Consider the following 20,294-nt stretch of genomic DNA (forward strand, 5'->3'; position numbering starts at 1 on the left):
TTGATAAATCACCTTTCTTTCCCATTCTGACATTCAGTTTGGAGTTCAGGAGATTGTCTTGACCAGGACCACACCCCTAAATGCATTGAAGCAACTGCCATGTGATTGGTTGATTAGATAATTGCATTAATGAGAAATTGAACAGGTATTCCTAATAATCCTTTAGGTGAGTGTATTGTTTTGCTTTCTAGCGGTATATCACACATAAAAATGTTTTGTAGAGCATTGTGGATTTCTTTCCAATATTCTTTTATGAGAGGGCAGTCCCAAAAAATATGGTAATGGTGAGCTTTTTGATACCCACAACAGAATGAAGAATTACTACTATAGTGTCGCATCTGTAGATATCGGTAGAAGTCTTGTTTTTCAAATGAGTATTGCTCTTTAAAACTTTCAAAACTGAGCAAGGTTCCCCCTTTCATTACAGTACAGAATGATGTTATTCCTTTCTCAGTCCAGTCTTTAAATCTGTCACGCCCAGCTCCGTACGATCCTTGTGTGTGCCACGCCCACCTTGTTACCTCGTGTTTATGCCTGATTGTGCGCCACTGTTGTTCGTTAAACTCAGTTTGAGTACCAGTCCTGTCTGTTCGTCCGAAATAAACCCCGTTCTACCGTCATCCTGGCTGCTCTCGCCTCCATTGCCTGCTCGCCGCTCGCACAGCGTGACAGAATGACAGATCTCCCGAAAGATCTAGTATCCAAAATCTAGTATCCAATCTATTTGGTGTAAACTCTGAATCATATGCCCACCATTTAAGGATTGCAATATCTCCCTGCAGATTATTTTCTTTTATGATCATTTTCCATACTTTAAGGGTGCATTTCACCCATGGGTTTTCTAAACTATCTATATAATCTTGTAATTTATTATCTGCTAAAATAGCTTGTATAGGGACAGAAAATATTGTATCTTCAATATTCTTCCATTGACCCATCGGGTTGCACCAGCATATCACAGCTCTCATCTGTGCAGCAAAGTAATAATCTTTGAAAGAAGGTAAGCCTCATCCTCCCAATTCTTTAGGTAACTGCAATGTTTTAAGGTGAACCCTGGGTCTTTTACCTTGCCAGATATATCTTGTTAGCATTTTGTCCCATTCATTGAATTGTTTTTGGTTAATATCTATTGGTAGGGTTTGAAATAAATAATCTTGGCAGTATATTCATTTTAATTGATTCAATCTTTGAACTAAGGCTGAAGAAAGGTATTAAATTCCATCGTGCTATGTCCTCCTTTTTTTGCATAGGGAGATAATTTAATTCTGAAAGTTTTGTCAAATTCTTTGGCATATTAATGCCCAAATACCTAATAGACTCTGTTTGCCAAGTTAGGGGGTATCTGCTTATAATTTCCTCCGGTGGATTATAGTTGTATAAAAGTAATTGGGTTTTATCTATATTAATCTTGTATCCTGATAATTGGCCATATTTTTCAAATGTTTGCATCAATTTAGGCAATGAATATGTTGGTTGTCCTAAATAAATCAAAATATCATCTGCATAACAAGCCCTTTAATTGTAATTCCTCTAATATCTTCATGTTGTCTAATAAATTGAGCTAATGGTTCCAAATATAGGGCGAAAAGTAACAGTGACCATGCGCATCCCTGTCTTGTGCCCCTCTCAAGGGTAAAACTATTTGATAAATATCCATTGACTTTTATTCTAGCAGTAGGGTTATCATATAATGCCTGTATAGTTTTATCATGAAATCCAAATCTATATAAAACTCTATAGAGAAAATCCCAGTTAACTGAATCAAATGCCTTTTCAGCATCCACACTCATAATTATTGCTTTAATTTTGTCTTTTTGTAAATGATCCATCACATGTAATGTCCGTCGTATATTATCCTGTGTCTGACGCTGTTGTATAAAACCTGTTTGGTCATAATGTATCAAAGAAGGCAGGAAATTTTCTAAACGTGTAGCCATAATAGAAGTGAACAACCTATAGTCCACATTAAGTAAAGATATTGGTCTAAATGACCCACATTCCAATCTGTCCTTGCCTTCTTTTGGTATAGCTGAAATTATCACCTCCCTCCAACTAGGTGGCGTTTGTATCTTTTTTAATACCCAATTCAATGTAGAGAGTATTATCAGAATTAACTCATCCTTAAATTCTTTATACCACTCCGCTGAGTAGCCATCCGATCCTGGGGATTTATTCACTTTAAGTTGATTAATTGCAATTTTTAATTCCTTTTCGCTCATATCAGATGTTGTAGAAAAGGGTGGGACTTTATGTTCGCGTTGTTTGCGCGTGAACTGACGTATTTCCTGTTTAGTCGTTTAGTTTTTTCTCTTAAGTATTTGCCTCACATTACCTTCCCCCGCCATTATGTGCCAGCTGATGTCAGTCAAGAGGGTGCCACACGGGAAGTACACATCTTTGCAGACGCCTCAGAGCAAGCCTATGGGGCCGTAGCTTATATTAGTACAGAGGGTGCAGATCGCCACGTACACCTGTCCTTTATCCTCGCCCGTTCATGGGTAGCACCAAAACGTCAACATTCAATCCCGCATCTGGAGCTCTGCGCTGCTCTAGTAGCAGCACAGATAGCCCGTGTCCTTCAGAGAGAGCTAACCTTGGAAGTGTCTCGTACTGTATTATGGTCAGACTCCACTACAGTACTAACCTGGTTAAACTCCCAATCTTGTCGTTATAAGGTCTTCGTCGGAGCAAGAGTAGCGGAGATACAAGAGCTAACCGGGAATTGATTTTGGCGCTATGTAGACTCAGTGAATAACCCTGCTGACAATCTGACCAGGGGCAAGTCCCTTGAGGCCCTGACAACGGCAACTCGATGGTCACTAGGACCTCCATTCCTGCTCCAGAGCCCTGACACCTGGCCTGAGCTCGGCACAGGGCTACCTGAGGACAAGACAGAGCTCCGGAAGTCTGTGTTCTGTTGAGTGTCTATCACCTCACCCACGACTAAGGCCTGGGAAGATAAAGTGTATAGCACCTGGCAAGAGCTCATGGATGCTACAGTTCAAGAACTCCAGCAGAACACTCTCAGCCCTTCGCCCAGTGCTGAAGAATATCGCCAAGCTGAGGTGATTGTCCTTCAGCGAGCTCAGCAGCAGTCATTCCCAGAGGACTACAAACTACTCACAGCTGGGAAACTTGTCCTATCTGGCAGTCGGTTAGCTACTTTAGCTCCTGAAATGGGAAAGCCCATGGCCCTCATAAGAGTCGGTGGGCGACTCAGACGGTTGGAAGGGCAATGTGATGTATCATCACATCCCGTGGTCCTGGACGCCTCTCATCCTGTTACACGCCTACTCATCCAAAAATATGATGCTGACCTGCACCATCCTGGCCCGGAGCGGGTCTTCGCAGAGTTGCGGAGGTCATACTGGGTCATACACGGGCGAGAGGCAATACGAAGGCACCAGCGTACCTGTCCTGAATGTCAGCGCTGGAGAGCTCAGCCTTCTGTCCCGAAAATGGCTGATCTCCCCATCGCCCGTCTGCAGTTATACAAACCCGCTTTCCATTCCACTGGCATGGATTGCTTTGGGCCCATGCTGGTGAAAGTGGGCAGATGCCATGAGAAACGCTGGGGGATTATTTTCAAGTGTTTAACCACTAGGGCGGCACACCTGGATCTCCTCAGAAATATGGACGCTGATGCCTACCTAATGGCCCTGAGGCGATTTATCACTCGGAGGGGAGTGCCCGCCGGGCTGTGGTCGGACCAAGGGACGAATTTCAAAGGAGGCGAGCGGGAACTTAGGGAAGCCTTTGCTAGCATGACGCCTACTTTACAAAACCAACTTGCCCGCCAGAGGATTAAGTTCCACTTCAACCCCCCTGCCGCCCCACATTTTGGGGGCGTGTGGGAAAGAGAAGTGCGTTCCACTAAGTCCGCACTCTACACCTGTGTTGGGTAGCAACCTGTTCCAGAGGAGGTACTACTCACCGTGCTCCTGGAAGTAGAGGGCATACTCAACTCAAAACCATTGGGCTACGTTTCAGCGGACATTGCAGATGTTGACCCAGTGACCCCAAATAGCCTGCTCCTGGGGAGGCCTGATGGATCGCTTTCCCAAGTGGTCTACCCTGAGACTGAGATGCTGAGTCGTCGCCGATAGCGGCATTCGCAAATCCTAGCAGACCACTTCTGGTCCCGGTTCATCAGGGACTACCTCCCCAATCTGCAGACTAGACAGAAGTGGCATTCTTCTTCCCCTGAGCTCCTGGACAATGCAGTTGTCTTGATGGTGGACCCACAGTTGCCCCGGGCCCTGTGGCCCATTGGGCGTGTGACAAAGGTTCACCGCAGCGATGATGGTTGCATCAGATCAGCTGATGTAAACATCAAAGGACATACCTATACCAGACCAGTCGCCCGGTTGGTGATGCTACCAGCTCTCCCGTCTGGAGAGGATGATGCCCCTCTACCTTCAGACCCTCCTGCAACTGACTGATCGGCCTTTATTTGTAGCAAATGTGCTCTGCACAATTGGGGGCGGCTGTAGAAAAGGGTGGGACTTTATGTTCGCGTTGTTTGCGCACGAACTGACGTATTTCCTGTTTAGTCGTTTAGTTTTTTCTCTTGCCTTCCTATAGCAGGTAGTTAGCCCTCAAGTTCAGTGTGCTCCAAATTATAATTATTTAGTTACCTGTTTGTTGTGGAATCGAATTTAATTTGGTGTGATCCAGCCGATTTTAGAGTCTGAGTGAATGCCAAGAAGTAAGTTCATGCTGAATTTTACGTTTATGTCGTGTTAATTTAAATGCACGTAGGAGCTACCATTCGGGTAGTTATAATGTCCTCTTGGATAATCTTTTAACTACGCCGTGCAGATTTCCGAGACGACTGCAACTTCTATACGATTAGGGAAGTTGCATTTATCTGACATTTATGTTGGTTTATATACCGAGTTAAATTAGTGTCTGCGTGCGGAAGAGGGATATGCACTGTTAATGTTAAGCCATACCTATCGTTGGCCGCCAGAGAGTGAAAAGACCGAGCTACCATTGCAGTTAAGAAGCAGTGTTCGTTTTTTATCTGAATGGCAGTTTACCATACATATCTCCAACCTATTATTTCTGTTAAAGTAGTTATGTGAAGAATGAGGCTGGAAATCTTTATTTACCTTTTAAAATATTTCTGTCTTCATGCTTAGCAATAATGCAGATTTGCTGTTGAGATATGAGTGGTTAAAGATGTTTGTTTGTTATTGCAGACTAATACCAATAATATTACAATGCTGCTGTTATTGGACCTCTAAGCATTGTCTGGAACGCAATACACAACTCAGTGAAAACCTGTCTCCTCATCATTTCCTGCATTCTGACCGATGCACCATCTTGATTGCTGCCATAAACCTAAAAGAACCAGAACACCTTATCACCTCCCCAACAGATGTCGTTAGTCTGTTTTGTTCTTCACTTACTGTAGGCAATTTTAGAGCATTTAAATGATTTAAAGCATTTTAAATCAATTTGAGTTATGTTTCCCCTTGGAATTTCAGAATACAGAGTTCTAAAAAACGTTTCAAAAGCTTCTTGTTTTTCATGTAGGTTATGTCTAATCTCTTTTGTTTTTGGATCTCTAATTCTATGAATTGTATTGTTTACTATCTTTTTTCTTAGCTTCCATGCCAATATTTTCATTGATTTGGATCCACTTTCATAATGCATCGGTTTCAAAAACTTTTTCCTGATTTCTTCTGTGCTCAAACTATTAATTTCATACCTAATTTCCTTATTTTGCTCAAAAATATCTTGTGCCAAACTCACCTTATGTATCTTTTCTAATTTGTTCGACTTACATTGTAGTTCCTCTAATTTTTTATTCCTCATCTTTTTCTTGTAAAAGCTTATTGATATAATTTTCCCTCTTAATACTGCCTTCAAAGTATCCCACAGAATAGGAGGCAATACCTCCCCATTATCATTGAATTTTAAAAAAGAGATTAATCTCTTGCTTAATTTGCTCCTTAAAATGTTGGTCATTGAGAAGACTTGAATTTAACTTCCATGTAGTATTCTTTGGTCGTAAATTAAAGTTAACCAATAAGTAAATAGGTGCATGGTCACTTAAATCTATTGTTCCAATTCCACAGGTATCTATTTTGTCTTTATCCTTTCCGAATGTTATGAAGTAATCTATTCTTGTATAAAGGGAGTGAGGGGCAGAGTAATGGGTATAGTCCCTCCTATTAGGAAAAAGGTCTCTCCATATATCAATTAGATCCACCTCCTCAAAAAGTCAAAAAGTTTTTGTTTAAAGACTTTGTTATAAAGTTTTTTCCCCTGGAAGAGTCCAATTTTGGTTGTAATTGTATATTTAAATCCCACCCTCCTATTAACAGACCTTCCGTTTCTGTCATCATAATACTAATGATTTTTTGAAAAAAACTAATATCACTTCCTGGGGGTGCATATATATTTAATAGAGTAACTGGATTTCCATCTATATTGCCCCTTATCATAATATATCTACCCTCTTTATCACAAATTTCAAATGTTTTTTCAAAATTTAATTTGTTCGAAATAAGAATAGCAACTCCCCTCCTATGCCCTGATTTGTACGAAGAAAAACCTACATTAATAAAACCCATTCTCTCTAATTTGTTATGTTCCTCATCATTTAAATGAGTTTCCTGAAGATATACAACATGGGCTTCTTCTTTCTTCATTTTAGAGAGAATTTGACTACGTTTAATTGGATTTAATAGCCCATTCACATTAAAAGAAATAAACTTTACCTGATCGCTGGCCATATGTTATCCATCAGTATATGATTAGAATTAACAAAACCAAGCTTAACTGATCTACTCCTTAAACAATTAACAAAAAAAATCACATGAAAAATCGAACTAGAATGATATGGTTCCAAGGCAGGGGTCTCGAACAACTGACTTGAACAAAGCTAGAAACAAAGTCTAGCAGTGGGGGGAAATCTATCACACCTTTCGGCAAGGGGCCCCCACTACAGCCCATGAAATAGTAACTAAAACAATTTGAAGCGAACATGAAAAAAGTCCCTATTCCTCCTTTATATATTTTCTTGTTTCAGTTGGGAAAAAGAGGACAAACGCAAAGAAAAAAAAAAGCTAGTTTAAACACACTTCAATTATATATTCGGATGAAAATTGCTCGTTGTATGTAAAGTTCTATTTAGTCCACCAGCTCTCCGAGATTAGTAAATCATGACTCCTCTGGGTGAGGTGAGGTATGTCTTCTGAAACCTCGCAGTCTCTCTCTGATGCCTCGCTCTCACTCCTCTCTCCTTCCCTGTTTACCTGCTCTGTCCACTATGTTCCAGGCTGTGCGGGACAGCTGTTCAGCCAGGCTTTCCCTTGGTGCAATTACGCTGACGGGTAGACCTCTATCTTTCATATCTGTTGTCGCCTCATCTGCCGTGTGGTACAGCTTTATCCCTTCTTTGTAGAAGACTCGTAGTTTAGCAGGGAACGGAGTTTGGAATCGAATATTTCTCTCCTTTAACACGCGCTTTGCTTCAAAGTAGTCCCTACGTTTTTGTAAGACTGCAGGAGGATAGTCGTGATCAAAATATATTAGTCTCTCATTCATCAACACTCTCTTCTTTCCCCAAGCTTTGCATAAAATCTCGTCTTTGATTTTGTAGCAGAGAAATCTAATCACAATGGACCGCGGCTTATCGTTTCTGTCTTCGGAAGTCCTCGGGCCGAGCGCCCGGTGTGCACTCTCAATGCCGAGATCAGTGGTCGGGGGAATTTCCAGCGTGTCCCGTAATAGCTTTTCCACAAATTCTTCCGTAAACAACCCCTCCGTTCCTTCTGGAATATTGTATACCCTCATATTCTTCCATCGAGATCTCCCTTCCTGATCAAGTAGTTTGCTTTCTTGCTGTTTCATCACTTTTATCATCTTGCTTAGCACTTGCTCCATATTTTCAACACGGTCTTCCACTTTTTCTATTTGTGTCTCCACCTCCCCTATCTTATGATTAACAGTAGCGAGCTCAGTTTTAATATCATTTAGTTTTTGTTTTTTGTCTTTCCGAAAGTCCCGTATCTCTTCCAACACTTTCGCTAAGCTTGCTATGTCCTGAGGGGAGTTAGCATTAGCCCCATCACCACTCGCCGTATTTTCTGCACTTAACGACTCATCAGTTGTGTCTTTTTTATTTCGATCCCTTTTCCCCATTCTGGCCTCACTTATCAAATCAACTGTTATCGAGTAATTTTATATTTGACTATATTATTAGGCGAAGAATATATTATTACCGGAGGAGCTATTCCTCTAGGCTGCCATTCTAGGTGGTGAAGTCACCGGAACCCCATATCACTTTTCTCTATTTTTGTTAACATGACCTCCACTTCGCACTTGCCGAAATACTTCTTTTTCCCACGTGGTTTATCCATTGTTGTTTAAGAAAAACATAGAACAAAGTGGGTATTTATACAGATTTACATATGCAAATATATATAACTATGGGCGGGTCGGGCGGGTAGCTGTGGGCACATTCACGTGCGTAAAATTTCACGCACATTTAGATTTATAAAGGGAATGTGCGTAGATCTGTGCTTACGCACAGTTTTGTGCATCTGGATTTTTTCTTGCGTACGCACATTCCTAGTTTTGTCCATACACGATGTTTTAGTGTGAATTCTATGCACGTAGTTATACATGAGGCCCCAGCTCCTTAACCTGAAAGTGATGGAAACACACAATAACAGGTCTTGGCCTTCCTCCCGTGGTCTCGGTCCAACTCGGGGTGAAATAAGGATTTCTGTGCCGCAAACATCAACGATGAGCTGAGAGAAGAAAGTGGATGGACAGGGCCCTTCGATCAGTTCCGGTAAGCTGACAATACAAATATTTCACCGTCTGCTGTGTCCTCCCAAGTCCTCCGCTTTAACCCTAAGTGAATCCCCAGTTCGCAAAACAGAGCAGGCACTCTCAAGTTTCTGGAGATGACTGTCAACTTCAACAGCGTTAGTTTAAAAAGAGCAAATACGTTGCCCACGTTCCATAACAGTGGAGTGAATGCTGTCTAGAGTAGATGCCAGAGATTCAAATGATGATTGAAATCAGGTGAGAGAGCCGCTCTATGTTCTAGTAGCTGGCTAATGCCCACCATAGTTGCACCTACAGCTGACGAGAGCTCTTTATCTTTGTCTTTTCCCGAATGTTTGCCCTTTGCTTTAGGCATTACTGAGTGATCAGTTCAGTGAACAACAATGCAAGGTGTGGAAGTAAAATTGGACATTGGTAGGCCTGGGAGGGGAGACATATTGGGTCTGTTATATCTTAGGCCAGGGATGGGCAAACTACGGCCCGGGGGCCGTATGCGGCCCGTTAAGCTTTTTAATCCGGCCCCCCGAATTAGAATCAATTATAATGGTAAACCTTGTTAATGTTTTACTTTCCCTGCAATTGTGGCGTTTCTCGATAGATGGGACACTCTGATACACTGACCTTTGTTGAGGCGCTGTCTTATGCTGCATTGAAGTGGTGTCGGAAGATCCGTCTTGCTGAGTTGTTTTTCCCCAGTGGGAAAGTGATTTTTACGATCATTCCGACACCATATGAACGCATCATTACTGAGCATTTTCCCTCTTTGACAGCTCAACCTGTGACGCCTGGCTCGTTTTTTTCCGAAATTGGGATTCCCTCAGGCAGTTCAGTCGGTGGGTCTAAAGACAAACCGCTGTTTGCGGCTACCTGCCACCGGTTTGCCTCTGCCGCCATGCTTCTAAGCTGCTGCAGGTTTAAACGAACCTCCTCTGCCAGGAAGGCGTCCTTCGTCGTATGAGCAGCGAGTGCACATGCTGCGGGGTCCTCCCGAATCTCGGGCTGCTGGATACAGTACCCAGCCTCAGCAATTAAAGCGCTGTATTCAGCTTCGGTGAACTGAAGCGCCTTCTTCTGGAGGTGTAATCATATTTACGTGGATTTACGTGTTACATGTCATTTCTGTTAAGGTGCGCACATAAGTGGTGTGCAGGTGCACTGCCTTCTCAATATAAACAATGCGCACCAGATATATATAACATGGCCACATACTGGCATGCTGTCACTGTTCCGATGATCTGCATCTCCAACCATTTTTGAAATGTTCAGGAGGAGAGTGATGATAATGTCCTGAAGGATATCAAAACTTTAAATGCTTCAAAATGGTAACTGTTAGTAATTTTAAAAAAGCTGTATTTTGTCAATTGAATTTTCAGTGTTTTAAGAGTCATTTCAATAAAGAAATACTGTGGGACTTGGAAGAGATATTTTGTTGTGATGCTTTTGTTAATTTTCTATTGAAATTAAAGCACGTTTTCTACATATCCCATGTTATTTTTTCTCTTATGAGGTGAATTACCAAAACACTCCATCCATCTGCTCCTGGTCCGGCCCTTCTGTCAAATTTTAGAACCCTCTGCGGCCCACGAGTCAAAAAGTTTGCCCACCCCTGTCTTAGGCCTTAGGCAAGAAGAGATTGTTTTGAATATCTTATGTTCTTATGTTCTTATTGTGTGACCTCGCTTCGTGATAGCTGCCTGCGGTTAGTTCCGCAGATCCTGAAGAAAGCTAGGACCTTGGAGAGGCAGACAGTAAAGCACAGGGGGGGAGAAATCACCTGCAGGAAGAGACTCGAAGCTGCCCCAACTGGTGCACAAAGAGTTATAGCTTTATAAAATAGTCACAGTAGACAATATACAATATGTTACACGGTAGTGCAAATGTATAAATAATTGTTAGATTAATCATAATAATCATATGTTTAATCATGTATTTTCAGTGATTCAATGACATTACGTCAATGTATTAATCATTAATCAATGGAACACCCAAACATTAACAGTGATTCAATGTCATATAATCAATGTTTATATACATATCTCAAGTTAGTCTAGAAGATTTACAAATTCAGCAAAATGGGTGGATTTTACCTTGCTACCAAGGTGAACTAATAGAGCAGGGGGGTATTCCAGAAAGCTTGGTTAACTTACCATTTGGTAAATCATAACCTCTGGGTTGATTGACCCCAAACCCGCATACCATGAGTATGTCGGTTCCAAAACACCTGAGAAGAGTAAGTTCAATCAAGCTCCTATTGGTTACCCAGAGTTAATGCGCGTGCACCGTGTATACATAAAGACATTTTCAATGGAACGCAGATTTCACGAGTCAAAATGGAAGATCAAAGTGAAAAAAGAGAGTGGCATACTTCACAGAGGCGGAGTTGGAGGTTTTAATGCACGCATATGAAGAATTCAAGCCAATAATAATGAAAAAAAGCAATACGGCTGCATCGGCTAAAGAAAGAGAGTTGGCTTGGCAAAAAATAACAGACAGGGTAAATGCGTGAGTTTATTAAATTGCAAATTTGACATCGCCTCCCCTTTTATTATAATGTAAAATAATTAAGCACCCCTTCCGCATCCTTTTGACTGTTAAATCACTATGAAAGCATTTACTTTTCCTGCCATTCATTTCTTTAGGTTAAAATAACAATGTGTATTGACTAGGAATATATGGTTTCTTATTTAATAAGGTGTAATCCTTCTGGAGCCAGAAGAACTTTGAGCCAAGTCAAAATGAAACACAAAAACATTCAGCAAAAAGGTAATATTTGATTACACGATCACTGAACTATTGATTAAACACGATTTAGTATATTCTTTCTGTCATGTAGCTAATAGAAAGAAGGCTGAAGTCCGTCTAACTGGCGGGGGCCCACCACCACCTCCCCTCACCCCATCTGAGAAGCTGGCTCTGTCCCTTAATAAAGGGCAACCAGTGGTTGCTGGCATTCAAGGGGGCACTTCATCACACACACCATGCACCAGAAGTAACATTGTGAAATGTAAATTTACCACTATGATTTCTTTTCATTATATGACTTAATAAATTACTATCTCTGTCACTTTAAAGGCTTTTTGAACATGCTTAACGTTTTTATGCAGGCTTACTTTATTTAACTGCATATGATGTATAGGCTACTGTGATCTTAGTTGTATTACTTTGACATGTTTTTTTCCTGCATTATTGGTTTTTCTTTAATATTGAGAATTTTATGGGTTGTATTTTCTTATAGATACTGATAGAGGGATTGTATTATTGGACCCTACAGAAAGAACACCGTCTGTCACAGTTGTAAGTGTTTTGTTGTCAGGTACCTTTAGTTGCTTTTAGATATTTTGTTATTTTGTTTTTTTTTTTCTTTTTGCCAGATAATGTATACTTGCATATTTCCACTGAAGGATGAAGATGACGATGAAGAGACCACATCTGCTGTGACAGAAGTGGACAATGCTGGTAGATCCACTGAGGTATGATGCATACCACTATAATGCATGCCCCCTTTTTACATTAGAGTACCAAACTGTCATTGTCCTTTCACAGTACATACCTGGGGATTTGCCCACAGATGAAGGTCCTTCAACCTCAATGTGTGATCTAAGCAGTGTAAGAATTTGTGTGCAGTTGTCCATATTTTAATTTTATTGTTTGAGAGAATCTCATTTATTTAATTATTTTTGCCTTCCTAGTTGCCAGCAAAGGAGCTGTATAAGGTCCATCTTCAAAAACAAATAAGAAAAAGTGACATGGAGATGGACCTTATACAGCTTCAAATGGAAGAGAAGAGGCTATCCATTAAAAAAGCAACACTAGAAATTGAATTACTGGAGCTTCGCCTTAAGGTGAGAACTTGTGTGAATATTAATCTGTTGCATGTTAAAAGAGTTGTATATAAAGCAATGAAATAAATAAAAAAAAACACATTTTATTTCATTTTACTTTTATTGTTTTTCATGAAATAAAGAAATGAATTGCACAGCAGACCAGTGCAAACAATTTAATAAAAGTAATTTTGACAAATCCTGTCTCTCAAAAGTCTTCCATCTCTGTGTGCAAAAATCTGTAGGGGTTCCTCTGGGCCATCTTCTTCAATACAAGGAGGGTGGCTCTCTCCTCTTATTGTCACTATGATGTTGCATGCCCTCTCTGGACTGACCCGGAGCCCATGCAGACACTGAAACCTAGACTTGAGGATCCCTATGGTCATCTCCCCCTTGGCCTGTGTTCGGCTGTGAGCCAGGTTAAACCGTGTCTGTGGTCCAGGATCAGGTTCAGAGTAGGGTGTCATTAAGTAGGGCAGACAAGGGTATCCTCTGTCCCCCAGCAAGTAACCATTCTACTTTCCTGTAATGGTTCAAGTGTACAATACAAATATAGTAAAAAGAAAAAAAAACATTGTATGAAGCAAAACATACCCTGCTGAAATGTCTGGCATAATGATGACTCGCGGAAAATTCTGGCATCGTGCACAGATCCTGGCCATTTTGCCTCAACATTAGTAATGATGTAGGTTGCCTCACATATTACCTATAATTGAAAAGTGGAAAGTAATGAGTTTAATGATGTTAACAAGGCAAAAAATTAAGGACACAAAATCAAGTTGTTACCTGCACATTGATACTATGAATAGATTTCCTATTAACATAGTCTCCCTCATTTATTGAAGGAGCTTTAATAGGAATGTGGGTGCCATCAATGCACCCAATTACATTTGGAAACCCTGAAATAGAAAGTCATATATAGAAGTATCAAGTGGGTGTGTGTGTGTGTGTGTGTGTGTGTGTGCAGGATGAATACATGTATAGATATAAATAGTATGACTACATATTAAATATGCGTCATAGATTTTACTACAAAGGACAAACCTGCCACTCTGTGGAATTCCTCTTTAATAACACGCAGAGGTTTATGGCCAGGGAACTGTACAAACGTGTGTAAGAAGCGTTTAAGTGCCAGACATACTGTGCGAACGGCTCTACACACAGTTGCCTTTCCCACATGCTCTGAATCGCCCACATTGTACAAAAAATGCCCTGACGCAAAAAACCAAAATGCTATGCACAGAATGTTTTCTGTGCCAAGCGCAGACCCGCGGTTTGTGACATTTGCAATATGCGGTTTCAAGAGATGTGTTAAGTAAATTAACGATTCTTTTGAAAACCGATAACGCTCTTTCAAATAATCATTAGGAAATGAAAAGACATCAATATGCGGTCTTATAACTCTCTCCCGGCGAAAAAAACCCCGTATAAATTGTGCCTCCACGTCCACAGGATCGTCATCAAAAAGGCACGCCATGCTCAGTAACCTTCTGAAACAAACTGACCCTGGAACATAACCTGCTACCAAGCAGGTTATCTTCAGAGAGTAAGCTGCTATGGTTACTTACATACCCAGAAAGTTAGCCTCCGTTTTTGGAACCAAAAGTTGAGGTTATCCACTAACTTGGCCTTAAATTTACCCGGGTATGTCACATAACCTGCTTTCTGGAATACCTCCCAGGAGATTTGTGTTTGTTATACATTTGAGCTCGGTTTGTTGGTGTTTTGTGACCAATCTGGACTTAGAAGTCCTTATTAGGAATTGGGAGTTATGGTTTATCAACTGGTTGCTCTGTGTGCTGGGTGTGACTTGGTACCGAGTGCCAGAGTGTGACAGGAGCGCTTTGCTGGCGACGATACACTTATGGCTCCAAGAAACATAGGATTTATTAACAAAACAATAATATAAAAACAAAGGATCACAAGGGGTCATTAACAGATGGAGAAACACTGAGGTAAATAATTAAATAAGACTTAAGCAGGACACTGGACTAACATGGACTAACTTCAAGAAGTCTAAAAACAGGTAAGGAAACAGAACAAGATCAGAACTATAATCCAGAACAAGCAGATGCAGCACATCTCAAACTCAAACTTATTCACACAGATTCTAACATGATGACCCAGTGGGGAAATTAACTAAGGCAGGAACTGAAATACACACAGAAATCCTGGGAAAACAAAGGAAAGGAGTAACTCGTAATCAATTAACTAATCAAGGGAGGTGCAGGAACAATGAGAAACAGGTGGAAGCAGTAACACTATATGAACACAGAACTAAGGGACATAGTGTCGTGATCACGTCTGGGGAAGCATTGACGAAGAGACGTCAATGACAGGACTGCGGAAACATACTTGAACGCGGACTGAAATACACAGGACTTAATGGTAATAACAAGAAACAGCTGGTAACAATCGGGATTTCACATTAGGTTAATGAGGGGGCATGGCACACACGAGGATCGGAAGAGCAGGGCGTGACACCCAAGGGGAGCGAAGGGACCAGACCAGGGACACGAGACCTGGAAAACAAGAGCAAAGCATCAATGGAGCACCGGGAACAGGACGGACACGCAGAACAGGCACAAAGGCAGTAACCAGGACAACAACTGATGGGGAAAAAATGACAGGGAAAGCAGACAGGCACAAGGGGCACCAAAAAAGGAGACACAGGGGGAACACCAACCGGAGGAAATAATAAAACATTGCAGAAGTGGGGAAAACCTGAAAATAGGAAAATACACCAAATAATAAACACTAGAAAATTAAAAACCTAATAAATATGGAACAGGTGAGACTGGCCTCAAGCAAGCCTGGAATCCACAACCAGGGGGTACAGCTTTTGAACCGCATGCACAACACATTGAACTATGCAGCAGCCCAGACAGTATGATGACACTCACAAATAAAGCAGTAGTATTATCTGGTAGCAAAGGAAAGAAAAGGCAGCTGTAGAAGACACTTGTGGCTCTCTTTTACCACACTAGGTACAGTACTTTTGGTATTGTACTTTCGGTACTTTCCCTGTGACTTCCGGTCAAGTAACAGTACCAAAAGTTCCAGTACCTAAAGCACCAAACTAGCTGGGGTACTTTTTCGGTACTTTGCCACTTTGGCGGGCGGATCTTGCAAACACTTTCTTTGTTGATTGCTTATGGAAATATCCTGCCTCTGAAACACAATACAGCTACCCTCTTGAAAAAGTTATGAATTCGGAAAACATACGATAAACAAAGTAAAAGAATCTTAAATTGCAATCTTTTGGAAAGGACAGATATAAGAAGATTAGGATGGCAAGTGAAGAAATAAAAGTATTTTGTATAATATACTAGGGCAGCTTGGTATTGGAAATTTTTCAAATATCGTGATGTGATTTTGTTGTAATAAATACTGCGGTATTTATGGCGCAAAAAATATCAGCCGTATGATGTCAGGCTTCCCTCAAATATAATGAAAGTGAAAAAAAAATTAAAAAAAATAAAAAAAATTAAAAAATAAAAAAAAAAAAATTAAAAATATAAAAAAAAATTAAAAAAAAAAAAAAAAAAAAAAATATAATGAAAGTGAATGGCATTATTTGTGTGGTGATTAAAGTACCAGAAAAATACACCTGAAAAATTCAACAGCAATGTCTCTTACCAGAAATCATGACCCAGTTATAGAAGATAATCCACACACTTACTGTAAAGCAGTTTAATGTTCAAACTATCACTGCACAGAAGATATGAGCACGAGTACCTTGATGATATCTTTTGCACAGTGAAATGATTCCGTAGAAGAAAATAGTACCTAAATTAAACTGCTAACAAAGCCTGTGGATTGTCTTCAATATCCAGGAAAGATAGCACTAAGACCCTTCTAAAACATATCTTTTTTTAGTTTTGGGATGAACTGCCTATTTAATAATCTACAACTGAAACTCCTGAGACCAATTGCCTCAAAAAGTGGCCACAAATTACAGAAAGGGAGGCGGCAAAAGCTATGTTGTGAACACAGTTAATCTAAATGTCTTCTGTGGACTTTGCCAAATTTTCTAGGAACATTGTACAGATCTGTGGTTCTGAAACTGTGGTGCAGGAGATGGTTTTATGGCAGCCAGTCATCGGTGGAATTTATCATGGGGTAATTTAATCATGTCACTTATCCTTAAACCTAGTCAATGGACGAACATGAAAGAACAGGTGCAGGTCTGGTAAACTTAATAACATTGAGAAAAATCACAGAGTTTGGCTTTTAATAGAGATTTTGGAGAGGTTGGAAGAGTGTGTAGGGCAGGCCTGTTTACAGTACTGTTTTTCATAAACTGTGGTATTTTTTTTTGCCGAATTTTTTCGTGCTGGAGCTCCCACCCTTGCCAAGATAGTGGAATAGCACTGCTTTTGAAAATTCTGTCTAATATTCTGTCATTATGAAGTATGAATGCCATAAAAAATACATACCATACAATCCCATTGTAGAAATAGAGGTTGGTGGGTGTGGCAGTAGTATGGATTAGATGGAGGTGACGGGATGGTCTGGGGAATACATTTTTGTCATGCTGATAGCATCTAGTTTTAATACTCTGCAATGTCATTCCCAGATAAAGACAGTTTTTTGATACAGCACAAGAGATCAATAATGACAAGGGGGAAAACAGCGGGGGAAAACCAATAAAGTATGCTGCTCCATAGGCATACATATGTATTGGACATACACTTCATTTTTTGTTAGTTTTAGTGAGTTAAGTGCAAGATTTTAATATAATATAATAGTGTTATTACTTATTATTATTTTTAGTACTTTTAGTAAATATACTAAAATTACTAAAATTAGTATTTTTATTACTTAGTATTCTTTGTACATTGTGTCAGATACAGTACCTGAATGCTGGATATGAGAGCTGTAACAACTACAATAAGAGATAAAGCAGTTGCTTTTTAAAATCCATCTTTACATTTTGTGTTGAACAATATGCACAGCTACAGTATCCTAAAAACAACTTTAATTAAATAAGTATTAATGAAGGGGTGGCAATGGTTAGCACTGTACCCTCACACCTCAGGGACCAGGGTTCGGGTCTCTGTCGTGGCTCCATTTTATGTGGATTTTGCATGTTCTATCTGTATTATCATGGGGTTTCCTTCACGAACTCCACGGTCCAAAAATGTGCTAAGGTGAATTGGAATTACCAAATTGTGAACAGTGTGTGAGTGTGCCCTGCAATGGGTTGGTTCCCCATCCTGGATTATTCACTGTCTTGTGTCCATAGCTTCTGAGATGACCTCCAGACCCCCCACAACCCTGAATAGCAAGTGCAGGTACAGAAAATGAATTGATAGAGTATCAGTAAAAGATGTGGGATTCCTATAGGAAATGCCTCTTGACAGGAGGAGACTGCAATATTTTTAATGCATGATAAGATATTAATCTCAGCATACACTTGCAGTCAGGATTACAGGATTGATTTACCACCATATCCTTGAATCCTAGTAGGAGGGGTCTTTCAGTACATGTTAGAATGTCAGATTTTTGTTGTGAATGTTTTTTAAGAATAATAATAATGGGTATACTCTGTGGATTGTAATTTATACCAAAAATAATTATTTTCAGTGTTATCAAAAGAACAAATGGAAAAGATAGTAATTGCTTTTTTTGCAGTGGCCATGTATTGTATACTGTAGAATCAGTAGCAATATATGTAAAACAATACTGTATCAAAGTCTTAGGCAGGTAAAGAAAATGTCTAAGGCTGTTTATTTGGGTAGTAAGTGTATATTGGCTCAGAAAAAAGACACTTTGACATAAAGTAATAAAAGTAAGAAAAACTTCATATATTACATTGTTGCACAGTTCTGAATTCTGTAATGTTGCATGTTATATGGTTTTGTACCATTTTTTTAATTATACATTTTTATGGTCAAAAACACATATGAAGTTCAGAGTCTGTGATTAAGCTCAGGGGGTTCCCCTTGTATGTTAAAGATGGCAGTCTCATGGTGTGAAATCCACAGCCCAGAGGGAATATGTGCTGGCCATGCAGACAGAAGGACTGGCTTTTCACAGACAGACATGAACATGAGTGGAAACACCTGCTGGTCCAGAATATTACCCCACTCTGCACATACCCCCTACTCACAACCCCTTCCTTATTTCTTTTCATAGCATTACAATGCAATGCTCTGAGCCCAGGCATAGTGTGTAGGCTAGTGAGGCATCTCACAGTATGAACCATTGAATAGTAATGAACTGTGTGTGTTTGTGTGTCTGAGAGAGAGAGAGAGAGAGAAAGAGAGTGGGGGGCAGCGGGCTCCACCAGTGAGATGTGGTTCTCTTCTTTAGGTGCAATAACAGCAAGAGCTCTACTCCGAGAACAAGGGAGCGAGAGCGTGCACATGCAGAGGAGGAGCAGCCATCCACTGAATCATGATGAGCAGTGCCCGGTTAGTCCCCCCCCCACTCCCCCACTCCTGCCTTCCTTTTTCCTTTTTGTGAGGTGGTGTTGGAGATGACATGGTCACTTTTCTCTCCCCAACACAACCTACTTTGCTATCCTGCAGTCATCCAGTCTTCTTGTCTGTTTCTTTTTCAATTCTGCCTCCTCCCATCAATTTTCCTCTCCTCTCTCCCTGCCATACGCCCAGTATCCCACTCATTTTGTCACCACCGAAGAAAAGAAAATGAATGCCTGGTGGGGAGCAGAGGCAAACAGGCAAAAAAGAGGCAAGGAGAGAAAGCTGACCAAGTACAGTACATCTCAGGAATAGGCATCTGCTGCACTGCCATCTGTGTTCATGACTTTGCGTTGTCCCAGTCTTGAACAGCAAGCTCCTCTTGTACTTGTCTGTCCCTAATGGATTAGCAGAAAAGGGGAGGACCAAACAGAAATAAAGGCACAGACCTCAGAGTACAGAAAAAGCTCTGAGAAGGTAAGTACCAAAAATAAATAAACTGCCCTTTGCTCGTACTACAACAACAATTGAAAACTTTTGTCATTATTATTATTATTAATATTATTATTATTACTTTTTATTTCTCTTTTTAAAATTTGTCTTCTGAATTTTTGAAAACTAACTTTCAGATGTTGGAAGGTAATTGTAAACATTTCTTTGATTTTTGTTTTGAAAAGCACTTTTCACGCTAATTAATTTAGCTAATTAAATTAACTCAGTGCTTTTAAGACCAAAATAATTGGATTGAGAGACTGCCTTCTCTTTGCTCAGGACAGTTCTGTGACTTGGATCAATGCAGGATGAACACCTGGTGCAATGGTAGAAGTGCCATTATTGAATCACTGCACTATTTATTTGTGACAATGACAGCAAACCATATAAGAAAGAGCTGATTCTATCACATACAAATTCCTGGTGTGAACAGTTAGACTATTTTGGATTAAAGTATAAAAAATATTGGAAGGCAGTTATTGGTGGAGAGATTATTTTGAATGTATTGTCATCATCACACAATTATTTAGCTATTGCTGACTACAATTTACGACTGAAGAATGACAAAAAAAAAAAAGTACCAGCAAAAAAGTGTTGGGAAACATAAAATCTGTGTGAACCACATACTAAGAATGTGAAGAAACTGTGCCTCTAAAAAACAACTGGAGAGCTAGACTTGAACAGAACAAGCACAATAGAAATAAGCCTCCTTTTTCTTCCTTCTCTTGTCTCATTTTTTATC

The 20,294-nt window shown here is 40.2% G+C and overlaps 1 protein-coding gene across 3 annotated transcripts in view; it reads left to right on the forward strand.

Moving 5' to 3' along the window:
* The first annotated feature begins 18,983 nt into the window (after nucleotides 1-18,983).
* The window catches only part of LOC111834425 (uncharacterized), a 44,257-nt gene continuing 42,946 nt past the window's right edge, over nucleotides 18,984-20,294 (forward strand). For 2 of the 3 annotated variants that reach the window (XM_072715782.1, XM_072715781.1), the window contains exon 1: nucleotides 19,119-19,537. The gene's annotated coding sequence lies outside the window, so the exon portion shown is untranslated. Of the gene's footprint in view, nucleotides 19,052-19,118; nucleotides 19,538-20,294 lie in introns of those variants that run through there. The other variant, XM_072715783.1, reaches the window with a different exon arrangement.

This window comes from Paramormyrops kingsleyae, chromosome 8, assembly GCF_048594095.1.
Source record: "Paramormyrops kingsleyae isolate MSU_618 chromosome 8, PKINGS_0.4, whole genome shotgun sequence".
Lineage (NCBI taxonomy): Eukaryota > Metazoa > Chordata > Actinopteri > Osteoglossiformes > Mormyridae > Paramormyrops > Paramormyrops kingsleyae.